Below are 12,679 nucleotides of genomic sequence, written 5' to 3'. Positions count from 1 at the left end.
CCCTCTCTAAAGCAGAACAACGTATTAGGAATACACCAAGAAAGGATACTTTGATCCCCATATCTCGTAGTAACAAGAAAAGTACTGAACACTTGTCTTTTGACACTAGATATACAGTCCACAGTCAGGGCATTTATAAAATACTTAAACGACATTGGCACTTGTTAATTGGTTTACCTGGACTTAGAGGGCTCCTCCATAAAACTCCCAAGATTACTTATCGGAGAGGAAAGATTCTTAGGGACCATCTGTGTCCCATCTATGTCCCTGAACCTAAACCTAACACAATTACATGGCTCCCCAAAAATCCCTTGGGTTTCTATACTTGTCGTGAATGTAATATGTGTGCTTTTGGACTGGACCAAACGAAAACTTTTTGTTACAACAATACTGGGAGACTTACTATCAAAAGTTTCATCAACTGTAACAGTAAATTTGTAATTTATGTCTTAGGAAGTTCGTGTAAGAAAATATATGTGGGCAGCACTATAAGATCTCTTAAACTCAGAATGCAGGAACATGTGTGTGCCATCAGGAATAATGACAGTAGATATCCACTGTCATTACACATTGCGTCGGTTCACCCACACAATGGTTCGAGTTGGTTCCAAGGAATTGATTACGTCCCGCAACATCCCAGGCTAGGGAACAGGGAATTACAACTACGCAAAAGGGAGGCTGCTTGGATATGCCGATTACGAGCAGTAGAATTAGGACACAATACAGATCACGAATTCCATTAATCTTATGAGGCCTATTTGTACTCAGCACTTGTTTATACATGTTTTCAGTACAACCAATTGCTCTATGTGTAAACTTCATATATGACATCTCTATGGGATCTCTGTGTCCGTTAAGTTATTTTTATGTACTTCTCGATTACTATTTTCAAATGACATCATTTGCTTGTTGAACATTGTTTCTTTGGGAATCCCTGTTGTTCTTTGGATGGATACATATTCTAACCTGTATTTGTTTATCTTCCTAATACGTCTTCGTTTCAAATTCTTGCAAAATAAGCTTTTGTGGTGTAAACATTGACCTCCACAAAAAACTTTCTGTTTTTACTAACGACTTTTTGGTGATTCTTTTGTGATATTTTGTGGTCGTACAATGGTATTTTTCTAGACTTTACATAAGTTCTTTCAATGTACTTTACCTTTGTCATATCTTTGAATTTTTTTCATTTTTTTGTACAACAAATTATTCTTTGTTCAAATTGTATGTATGACATATGCATTAGGTCGTAGCACAGGCCTCTATAGATAATTCCTTTCCCCCCCCCCCTTTCCCCCCTTTTTATTACATGCTACCATCTGATTGTTGGGTGTATATCTTTTCTGTGGTTATACTTCTAATTTGTTTCTGCATGTTTCTTTTTTTTTAATTTTATTCAATTTTATTTATTTTATTTTCGTCTTATTTTATTTTTATTTCACTTTCTTTTCCCTCTTCTTTATACTTTTTTATATTTTTTATTTTTATCTTTTTTTTTTTCTTATCACGTTCCAACAGTGGGAAAATTACTCTTTCTTTACTTCTCCTTTTCTTTCATATGCACATTTTTATTTTTTTTTCTTCTTTATATATCTGCCGTTTCACAAATGTTTTTAATAATCTGCTCGTTGCCTGGGGTCATGATCCATTTTTTAACCATAATCGTTTTCAATTGCTATCCTTCATTGCTTAAAATAGCCGCCAAACCGCTGTCCTCTTTTTACTCTCATAACACAGTCAATGCACACGAAAAGAAGGCCTGCTTCTTGTAGTCCGTCACGTTTTCCATAACCGGTTACCAGAACATGGCAGAAGTTCTGGGTTTTTCGGCGTCCACCTTCTACTTTCTTTAAAAACCGCATTATAACCTCGACTTGCGCGCACACGAGCAGCGGAACGGACGGCACACGGCCGGGCCCGTTACGCTTTATACATACCGGTCTCACTGACGCGACCTCTGGCCCCTTGGTTACCAGTTGAATGATCATTTTCACTATATCACACAGGTAAGGGCAACACTTTGCCGGCTTAAATATTTTTGCCTCTCTGACTACATATTAAGTCAATTATTATTTCGATTTTTTTCTCCACCAGGCTCTATATATGCCTTGTGTCAGTTACATTGTGTATAATCACCTTTGCCTCATCGGGAATACAATTTTGGTACGTGTTCTTCGACCTACTGACATCATTTATTATTTTTAGTATCTATATGAATCTTTTCCCCTGGCGGAGTAATTCTCTGTTTTTAATATTCTTCATTATTTTTTTGACTTTTTTTCCCACCAGGCTCACTGTATGCCTTGTACTAGTTACACGTTATACAAATCACCTTTGCGCCATCGGGAATACATTTTTGGTACGTGTTTTTTGACTTACTGACATTACAATCACCATCTATTATCTCTTGCACCTACATGAATCTTTTCCTTGGCGGGGAAACTCTCTGTTCTTAATATTTTCGGTGTACTTATTTTTTACGATGAATTTGCTCTATCACGTTCTATGCACTGATTTTTCCCTAACCTTTATAGAATTCACAATGCACTTTCTGGATCCCTTCTGCCGGTTCTTCTTACCATGTATGACTTCACTTTTTGACTTACACCAATCTAATAGTGGACACCTTGCATCACACCTCTGACCTAGTATTATATAATGTTGAGTTACCAATATGTAAAATAGCACTTTGTGTATACATACTATGTGTTTCTGTGATATATTGAGATTGTTACATTATATTTTTATTTTTCTCATGGTTATATGTTAATTTGCAGCCCTGAGGAAGCCCATCTGCATGGGGCGAAACGCGTTGGCTGCTTTCTTCCTTTTGTATTCCATGTTACGTCAGAAATAAAACACTGTCTCAAGACAACTGAGAGAAGCTTTGTATTATTATCATTTCTACAGCCATTGGACTTATCTGTCCTACTGTGGCTGCTGTACGTTGTGGAGTGGTGCACCCCCTACATTCATTAGCATTGTTGGGGCCTTACTTGCACCCTTTGGCTCTTCTTTGCAGCAGGGGCCTTGGTGGAGTTGCACACCAACTTTTTCAAATAACTATTGTTTTTCACTGGGTATATATCGGGATTGATGCGTGTTCTTTAGGCCTGCTGCATCCTGTTCTTATTACCTACAAGCTACCCTGCCCAGTCCTAAAAACTACCCCAATCCCCACACCAGTCCTAACCATAAAACCTACCCTGTCCTAAAAACTACCCTGACCCCCACCCTGAACCCAAAAACCTTCCCCCTCCCTGTCATAAAAACTAACCTGACTACCCCACCCCTACCCTGAGCTCTAAAACCTACCCCACCTGCCCCTAAAGCCCCCCACCTGCCCCAGCCCCACTTACTTAGCCACCGCATTTGTCTCTCTGCTGTTCCTGCTGTGTGCCTGAACTAGCCATATACATGGTACCTAACCACGCATTTCAGTGGTTCAGGCACATGCGTGGGTCAGGCAAGCATGGTAACACTTGTATGGTTGCGGCCTGCATGGCTCTGGCCGCATGGAAAATGCCATTTCCCTATTTGACTCTATTTGACACCATCCTTTCTTTCCTCATAGGCTACAATGTGCCTCTAAGTCCCAGTGAGTGCTTTCTGAAAGTTAGGAGGTCCTGGGTCTTGCGTAGGTTGGGGAGGGAGTTCCAGGTTTTGGCAGGGAGGTGGGAGAAGGATCTGCCGCTGGAGGAGGCACATTGGATGCAAAGGGACTGTTGCGAGGGCGAGGTCGGCGGAGCAGAGCTGTCAAGTTGGGTTGTGGAAGTTGATTTGTTCGTTGAGGTAGGCCGGTCCGGTGTCATGGAGAGCCTTGTGAGCGTGGATTAGGATCTTGAAGATGATCCTTTTGTTGATGGGCAACTAGTGTAGGGATCTCAGGTGGGCAGAGATGTGTGGGTGGCGAGGGAGGTTGAGGATGAGACGTGCGACTGCATTCTGGATGCGCTGGAGTTTTATCTGAAGTTTGGCTGCGGTCCCTGCATAGAGGGAGTTTCGGTAGTCCAATCTGTTGCTTATGAGGGCGCGGTTGACCGTTCTTCTTGTTTCTAGGGGAATCCATTTGAAAGTCTTGCGTAGCATGCGGAGAGTGTTGAAGCTGGAGGATGATATGGTGTTGATTTGCTGAGTCATGGAGAGAGAGGAGTCCAGTATGATATTGAGGTTGTGTGCATGGGTGGTGGGTGTTGGGGTGGTCCTAGGATGGTGGGCCACCATGAGTCATTCCATAATGTCTTGTTGAGACCGAAGATGATGATCTTGTTTTTTTCTGAGTTTAATTTGAGGTGGATTGTTGTCATTCAGTGGTATGAGATTACATTGCACAGGGCAGAGACTTTCTGTGCCACCCATGACAACCTTTCATTATAACATAAGTCTTAGGGTGTAGGAAGGGGGGTTGGGAGCACACTGCCTCACATCCCAGCACCGTTCGCCCCTTTGCATCCTGGTAAATGCAGTTCACAGTTAGCGCTTACTTGAAGATTATCTGTAGGTTTTCACCAAAGTTGGTGCAGACATTGCTGTATATCTCTAGACATGTGTTTCTGGGTTTAGCCCTTCATCAGTAGAGAGTAGAGAACAAAGAAAATCATCTAGGGTTGCTGGAAATGCTGCCAAAATCCTTTCAGGTCAAGTACCACTCACAGGCACACAGGAGCATCTCCAAAGCTCGTCAGCTCACTGGCTCAAGGGAGCCTTTTAAACAGGAAGGGGGGTTGGGAGCACACTCCCTCACATCACAGCACAGTTCTCCCCTTTGCATCCTGGTAAATGCAGTTCACAGTTAGCGCTTACTTGAAAAGTATCTGGAGTTTTTCACCAAAGTTGGTGCAGACATTGCTGAATATCTCCAGACATGTGTTTCAGGGTTTAGCAGAGAGTAGAGAACAAAGAAAATTAATCTGGGGTTGCTGGAAATGCTGCCAAAATCCTTTCAGGTCAAGTACCACTCACAGGCACACAGGTGCATCTCCAAAGCCCGTCAGCTCACTGGCTCAAGGAAGCCTTTTAAACAGGAAGTGGGGTTAGGAGCACACTCCCACACATCCCAGCACAGTTCGCCCATTGTATCCTGGTAAATGCAGTTCACAGTTAGCGCTTACTTTAAAATTATCTGTAGTTTTTCACCAAAGTTGGTGCAGACATTGCTGTATATCTCTAGACATGTGTTTCTGGCTTTAGCCCTTCCTCAGTAGAGAGTAGAGAACAAAGAAAATTAATCTGGGGTTGCTGGAAATGCTGTCAAAATTCTTTCAGGTCAAGTGCCACTCACAGGCACACAGGTGCATCTCCAAAGCTCGTCAGCTCACTGGCTCAAGGGAGCCTTTTCAACAGGAAGGGGGTTGGGAGCACACTGCCGCACATCCCAGCACAGTTTGCCCCTTTGCATCCTGGTAAATGCAGTTCACAGTTAGCGCTTACTTGAAAATTATCTGTAGTTTTTCACCAAAGTTGGTGCAGACATTGTTGTGTATCTCTAGACACATGTTTTTGGGTTTCGTCCTTCATCAGTAGAGAGAAGAGAATGAAGAAAATTCATCTGGGGTTGCTGGAAATGCTGCCAAAATCCTTTCAGGTCAAGTACCACTCACAGGCACACAGGTGCATCTCCAAAGCTCGTCAGCTCACTGGCTCAAGGGAGCCTTTTAAACAGGAAGGGGTGTTGGGAGCACACTGCCTCACATCCTAGCACAGTTCGCCCCTTTGCGTCCTGGTAAATGCAGTTCACAGTTAGCGCTTACTTGAAAATTATCTGTTGTTTTTCACCAAAGCTGGTGCACACATTGCTGTATATCTCTAGACATGTGTTTCTGGGTTTAGCCCTTCATCAGTAGAGGGTGGAGAACAAAGAAAATGTATCTGGGGTTGCTGGAAATGCTGCCAAAATCCTTTCAGGCCAATTACCAGGACAGAGACTTTCTATGCCACCCATGGCAGCCCTTTCATTATGACATAATTCTTAGGGTGTAGTCTGTAGTATGGTAGTTGCCTGTAGGGACTCTAGGCAGTGAGTCAATGTGGTTGGATGTAAATGTGTCTGTCCAGTCAGGCCCAAGGAGTTTACCATTGAGAAGGACACAATGGTGTGTTGTGTGTGGTTGTGGCTCACATCACAGTACATTTTGCTTGACTGGACTTCCTGACTACCTGATGTCAGTGGTCTTGCTTAGTCAGTGTAGGCCGTGAGCAGTGTAGTGTGTTAGTCTCAGATGACTCAAAAAGTGTGCATTACTGTCCCTGTACTTATCAGCACATGTGCTTTACACTTGCGGTGTGTTGAAAATTACAAACTTTTTGTGCCTGGTGTTTCTGAAATGTATGTGACACAACCAGTTGAAACAAGAAATGGAATTGCAAACTTTCCATTTGTCTTTTGTATCCATTCAAGTCAACGCCCAACAGAAGAAAGGGATTTAGACAGCCATTGCTTGGAAGGTGCGGACTATGTGGGTCCGTAACCGGCAGAGCGCCCATTTCTGCAAGAGGTGAGAGGACCTGAGACACTGAGCCCGGAAGATCATGGAGGTCCAGCTTGGGCTGGCCTCACAATGTGGATGGGGTGCACACCAGAGCCTGACCACCCCCCGATGACCTGCATTCTGGTGGTGGCTCACACTGAGTCTGATGGGTGTTTGAGGGGAGCACAGCAGCTACGAGGTGGTAAGTCCCAGTGATTTTCCTGCCTGTTACATTATCAAGTGAAGTGTTAGAGCCTGCCATCTCCCACTTAAGACTGGAACTGGGCCATGTGTGATGCACAAGATGAGTAATTGTTTATGTGGGTATAAACATTGGTGCATGCTGACGTGAGGAATGGTAATACAACTTCCTGCTTACTGGTAAGGTTGGATTTTAAATTACTATTTTGGAAATGCCGCTTTTATAAAGTGAGCATTTCTCTGCACGTTAATCCTTCTGTGCCTTACAATCCATGTCTGTCTTGGTTAGTTGACAGCTCCCTTGTGTATTTCACCCAGACAACCCCAAACACAGGATGCTCAGTCACACCTGCACACATTTGCATACTGAATGGGTCTTCTTGGGCTGGGAGAGTAGAGGGCCTGACACTTACATGTCAAAGGACAGTGGCCTGCCCTCACACAATGGACTGCCAAACTCTCTACTGGGACCCTGGCAGACAGGATGGAACTGAAAGGGGACCTTGTGCACCTCTAAGCCACTCTTTGAAGTCTCCCCTACTTCAAAGGCACATTTGGGTATTTAAACAGGGCCTCTGACACTACCAACTCAGACACTTCTTGACAAGATACCTACTGGGAAAGGAACTCTGAACCAGAACCTGCATCCTGCTAAGAGAAGCTGCCTGGCTGCCCAAAGGACTCACCTGACTGCTTTTCTGCAAAGGTCTGCAGCCTTGCTGTTGCCCTGCTGCCTTGCTGCCCTCTGGCTCTGCTGCGAAGTGCTCTGCAAGGGCTTAGATTGAGCTTGCCTTCTGTTTTCTGAAGTATCCGGGCCAAAAAGACTTCATCTCTGCAAAGAACTTCTTGTGTGGCGAAAATCAATGCACAGCCTGCCGGAATCGATGCACAGACTTCTCTGCTGTGAGAAAATCACTGAAACGCCGGAATGACGCAGCTCGGCTCCCTGAGTGGAGATTGATGTTGTGCCAGTGTTGCAACTGGATCTTCGCCGCACAGCCCACTGGATCGACGCATAGCCGAGCCGAAATGATGCAGCCTGACTTCCTGCGAGAGGAGTCGATTCAGCCCCTGCCGTGCGACAGAAATTTCCCTGCATCGCCCATCAGATCGACACAGCTCCTGTGACTTCGTCCTGAATGCCTGGGGCATCCACAAACCCTGCAACCAGAAGAGGATGCAAGTCTGCACGCTGAAAATCAATGCAAAGCCCTTGTTGCATGAAAAAGCATTGTCTGTGTGCACCTGGAGAAACCTATGCACACCTCCCCGTTTTCCACGCATCTCCTCCTCTGTGGTCCCCAGCAGATAATTTAGATGCAAACCAGGTACTTTGTGCTTGCAAGAGACAATTATTGCTTTTTAAAAACTAAAGACTCTAATTATCATTAAAAAAGTGATATCTCAACTAGAACTTATGAAACCTTGACTTTGACCTTATTCTAGTCAGATAAAGATTTGATCTTTTTTCTAAACCTGTGTGGTGTATCTTTGTGGTGTTTATACTGTGTTATTGCATGATTTATTGCACAAATACTTTACACATTGCCTTCTAAGTTAAGCCTGACTGCTTAGTGCCAAGCTACCAGAGGGTAGGCACAGGATAGTTTGTATTGTGTGTGACTTAACCTGACTAGAGTGAGGGTCCTTGCTTGGACAGTGGTAACCTGACTGCCAACCAAAGACCCCATTTCGAACACATATGGTGTATCAAATGTTATAGCCACTTTGCTGTGGCTTGTGGCTAGGGGCTATTGTACATTAGAGTAATGTTTAGTGAGCAATGCTGTCCAAATGTGATCAGACACACGTAGTGACTCAGTTTGATCATTTCAGCATCAGCTCAGGCAAATGAAGGAGACAGGGCCAAAACCAGTATAGAAGCAGCTGGCCATGGTACCTCCAGTCAAGAGACATCAGACATGGAGGGACCCAGTGGCCAGAAGGGTGAGAGGAATGCCATGGAGGACACAGGATCAATATCTTCATCTTTTGATTCTTACCCAAGTGGCCACTCCCTAGGGGTGGTGAACCCATCATGACCTGTACCTGTTCCATCCTTGACCGCTACCATCAGTTCCATCTCCACCCTCCCTGTTGCTTGCCACCCAGTTGGCCATGCTTACTCACCCAAGAGAATGGGCATCTTCTTCACACCAGGCACCTGACCCCCTGACCCGGTTACCCCTGCTGCCCTGAGTGAGGAGGCTATTGACCTCCTGAGGAGTATATCTGTGGGTGAAACTGCCGTTCTGAATGCCATTCAGGTGCAGGGCAGCCAGCTTCAGTGGGTGATTGCATACCTGGAAGACATTCATGGTGGCATGTCTGGCCTACAGAGATCTTTTTAGACTCAGGCTTTATCACTGATGACAGCCTTCCACACCTCACAATCTTACCCCTCATCACCTACCTCTTCCCCATCCTCATGCACTTGCCTCAACACACACAAGCAGCACACATAAGCACAAGCACCACAAGACACACAAGCACTCAACAGTCACTCGCACACACCACCATTCCCACAGCTTCCACCCTAACACACACTAACACACACAGAACACTCACCATACCGCCGGACACCACACCAACTTCCAGAGACCCACACACCACACACCTTATACCCAGACAGCACCCCTACACCCACAGACCCACACACCATACCCAAGCATACCTCAGACACACACACACCAGCACTAACACCCACAGCTGACACAAGCAGTTCCTCAGCCTCCCAACTACTAATCCCTTCTGCAGACCCTACCTATTTTCCCAAAGAAAGTTTCCTGTTTGACCTTGCTCTTACCACTGTGAAGCCCCGCTCCCAAAATCAAAAGGATCCCACTCACATTCTGACGTATCCCTTCAAAGTCCAGGTTCTCCTCTGTTATGTCTGCCCCTTGCCCCCCTGGAACCAGCCGTACCCCCACTACCCCCCAAGAAGATGCCCACCCCTCCCAAAGTTAAGCCCACCCCTCCCAAAATCAAACCCACCCATCCTAAATCAGACCCCACCCCACCCAAGGGTGATCACTGAGGTGCCTGGCATGGCCACTTGATTCCCCTTCCTGTGAAGATTCCTATGGCAGAGATCAGAAAGTCATGTTGTGGTGTACAGCAGTATGCATAAACTAATGTAAGTGGACTGTCCATTGGCCTTTAATAAAAATTTAAGTTATGTTAATACTACCCAAGCTGTTTGGGTATCCATTTGTCCTGCTGTTAATTTTCTACCTTTTTGTTGTTCCTGAGTAAATTGTGATGTACGTCTTCAGTTGGGTTTGATTCACCCTGATTGCTGATCCATTTGCTGGGGTTGGCAAGATGTGACTTTGGGAGCAGTGTTGGTGTCACCCAGGACAAGGGGAGATATTCAATGGATGGATATGTGGGTGGTAATCCAATAGAGGTGTCATTGCATTGTGTGCTGTTTGATATGGTAAGTATTTCATCTTTGCTTGGCTAATGACAACATCTATTGGGTTACATTTGTCCCTCTGATGTTGGTTGGATATTTGTATCATGTGTGCAACCTAGAGTTTTGTTTGTTGCAACTGCTGTGCAATTTGTCATTGGTTAACATTGCTGCTTATGGCGGACTGGTGCGAATGTCGATGTCTGCATCCGGTGACGGTCCTGTATGTGGCGGCCGTGACCACCATTTTCTGCAGCCTTGCTCACTTGACTCCTGACACTGTTGCTAGCAAGACTTCGATGACCTGAGCTACTGTGTACTGTCACCGGGAGCCATAATGCCACATCCTGCAGGTGACAGGCCCCAGCCTTCACCCCTGAAGAGCTGCGGAAGCTTGTGAAAGGGGTCCTACCCCGGTGTGAACAGCTGTATGGTGCACCAAAGGAGCAGGTGAGCCCAATGCCATAGTCAGGTGTGATAGGGGTGCTTGTGAGGGTGGATGTGATAAGTGTACCGGTGAGGGAGTACATGCATGCAAAGGTGAAAGCGTGTGAGCCGAGAGGATGGGTATGTGTGGGCACTTGGTGAGTCAGATGTGTACAGGCCACTGCTGTTGCTATGGTGCCAGTGTATATGACTTTCTCCTTTTCTCTGTGTCACCAATGCAGGTAAACGCTCATCAGAAGAAAGGGATCTGGTATGCCATCACCAAGCAAGTGCGGACCCTGGGGGTCCATAGCCGGCGGAGCACCCATTATCGCAAGTGGTGGAAAGACCTGAGACGCTGGGCCTGGAAGATCGCGGAGGCCCAGCTGGGAATGTCATCCCAATAAGGGAGGGGTGCCTGTCAGACCCGACTTCCCCAATGGCCCGCATTTTGGCTGTGGCCTACCCTGAGGGGTATGGGCATTTGAGGGCAGAACAGCAGCCACAAGAGGGTGAGTGCTCACTTTATCCTGGGACTTGACTCTGGTTGTGTGGGATAAGCCTCCTCACTGTAGCTTATGTGAAAATGTAGTCAATGCAACATGTATGTGGGAATGGGTAGCAACCACCCTGGCTGAGTATAAGTCATAGATGTGTTTTGATGGTTTACTGTCAGTGATGTACATTTCCCATATCGAGACATCATCATGTATGGATTGTGGCGATGGTCCAAAGACATTGGCACATGTGTGACTCCATCCTGCCTATACAATCGATGCGAGCTTGTGTATCTCCCGAAGCATTGAGTATGACCTGCTCCCTCCTTCTGCATTTGTAGCTCAAGATGGCAGTCCACTGCCATCTGATAGCATATCTGTACATGCAACTGTGTGACTCTTGTTTTATCACAGGGACTATATGCATCAGGTACTGGTAATGGTATTGACTGAATGTGAGGCAGCTATTACATTTCCAACACAGATATGGCCTGTATAGGTCTGGACTAATGGCTTGATAGTTGTATACCCATCTGCTAGCTATAGGGTATGTAAAATTTGGTAAAGTTGGATACTTTTACATGTACTTTTGATTAGCTGTGATAGTAATCATCATGCATTTTTAAGTGCTAGATCAACATTCACTGATCCAGCCACAACTCCTATCTTACCCACAGTAAGCACAATATCAGACCCGCAGACATACACCCTAGGGACCACATCTGCAGACACAACAACCACTGACACACCCACATGTAGCACATCTTCCATACATGCAGACACCACCCAACAGACAGTCACCCATCCAGAATGGCATTTCCCAGCACCTCCTCCACCCGTCCTCCCAAGACACATAAAAGCCCCACTCACCCACCCAACAGACACCCAGTACCTATAAGCATTCCTCGCATGCACATGCACCCAAGACATCCACCAAGACACCACCTACAACCACTCCCTCTACCTCCACTCCCAAACCTTTTTCTCATGAACGCCCCCATGTATGCAAGAAGCATTACCTCTCAGAGCTTTCCCTGTTCCCTACTCCTCTCCCACCCTGTGATACCACCCAGTCTATGTCCCTCCCCAAGTCCTGCCCTTCCACCTCCAAGTCATCATCAAAAAGAACTTTATTCAACTGTTTTTCAATCATAAAAGTCATTACACATAAAAGACAAGAGAAAACTGTTTTCGGTCAAGGGAAAAGAAAAGATACAGGGAATAAAAAAACACATAAATATGAATATAAATGCAGCAGCTAAGAATTTAAGAAAGATGCTAAAAGTTAATAAATAATTCAATTAAAACAAATAAAATATTCTCTTACAGATCTCGCCCAGTTGCCTCAAGGCGTTGTCTGACCTTAATCACTGAGCAGAGGAACAAGGCTAGTCCATTACAAACCATAATAGAGGGAAGAGATAAAAGGTACAAAAAAGCTGGGCGACATTGTTTAAAATGCGTTGGTTTTAAAAGTGGTATCACAAACATTTTCCTAGGAAATAAAATTTACAAAAAAAAAGTGTGTGCATTGTATTTTGATCAGAGACATTATCGCAGGGGCATTTTTGCAGCTGTAAGGACCAGTCATTAATCAGGGCAAAACTAACGAGGCGATGGAAAGACTCAAGTCTCAAGCGCATAAGGACAAACCGATGTCTTGGGTTCGTGACTTT

Source organism: Pleurodeles waltl, chromosome 10 (assembly GCF_031143425.1).
Source record: "Pleurodeles waltl isolate 20211129_DDA chromosome 10, aPleWal1.hap1.20221129, whole genome shotgun sequence".
Classification (NCBI taxonomy): domain Eukaryota; kingdom Metazoa; phylum Chordata; class Amphibia; order Caudata; family Salamandridae; genus Pleurodeles; species Pleurodeles waltl.
This window is presented reverse-complemented; position numbering follows the sequence as displayed.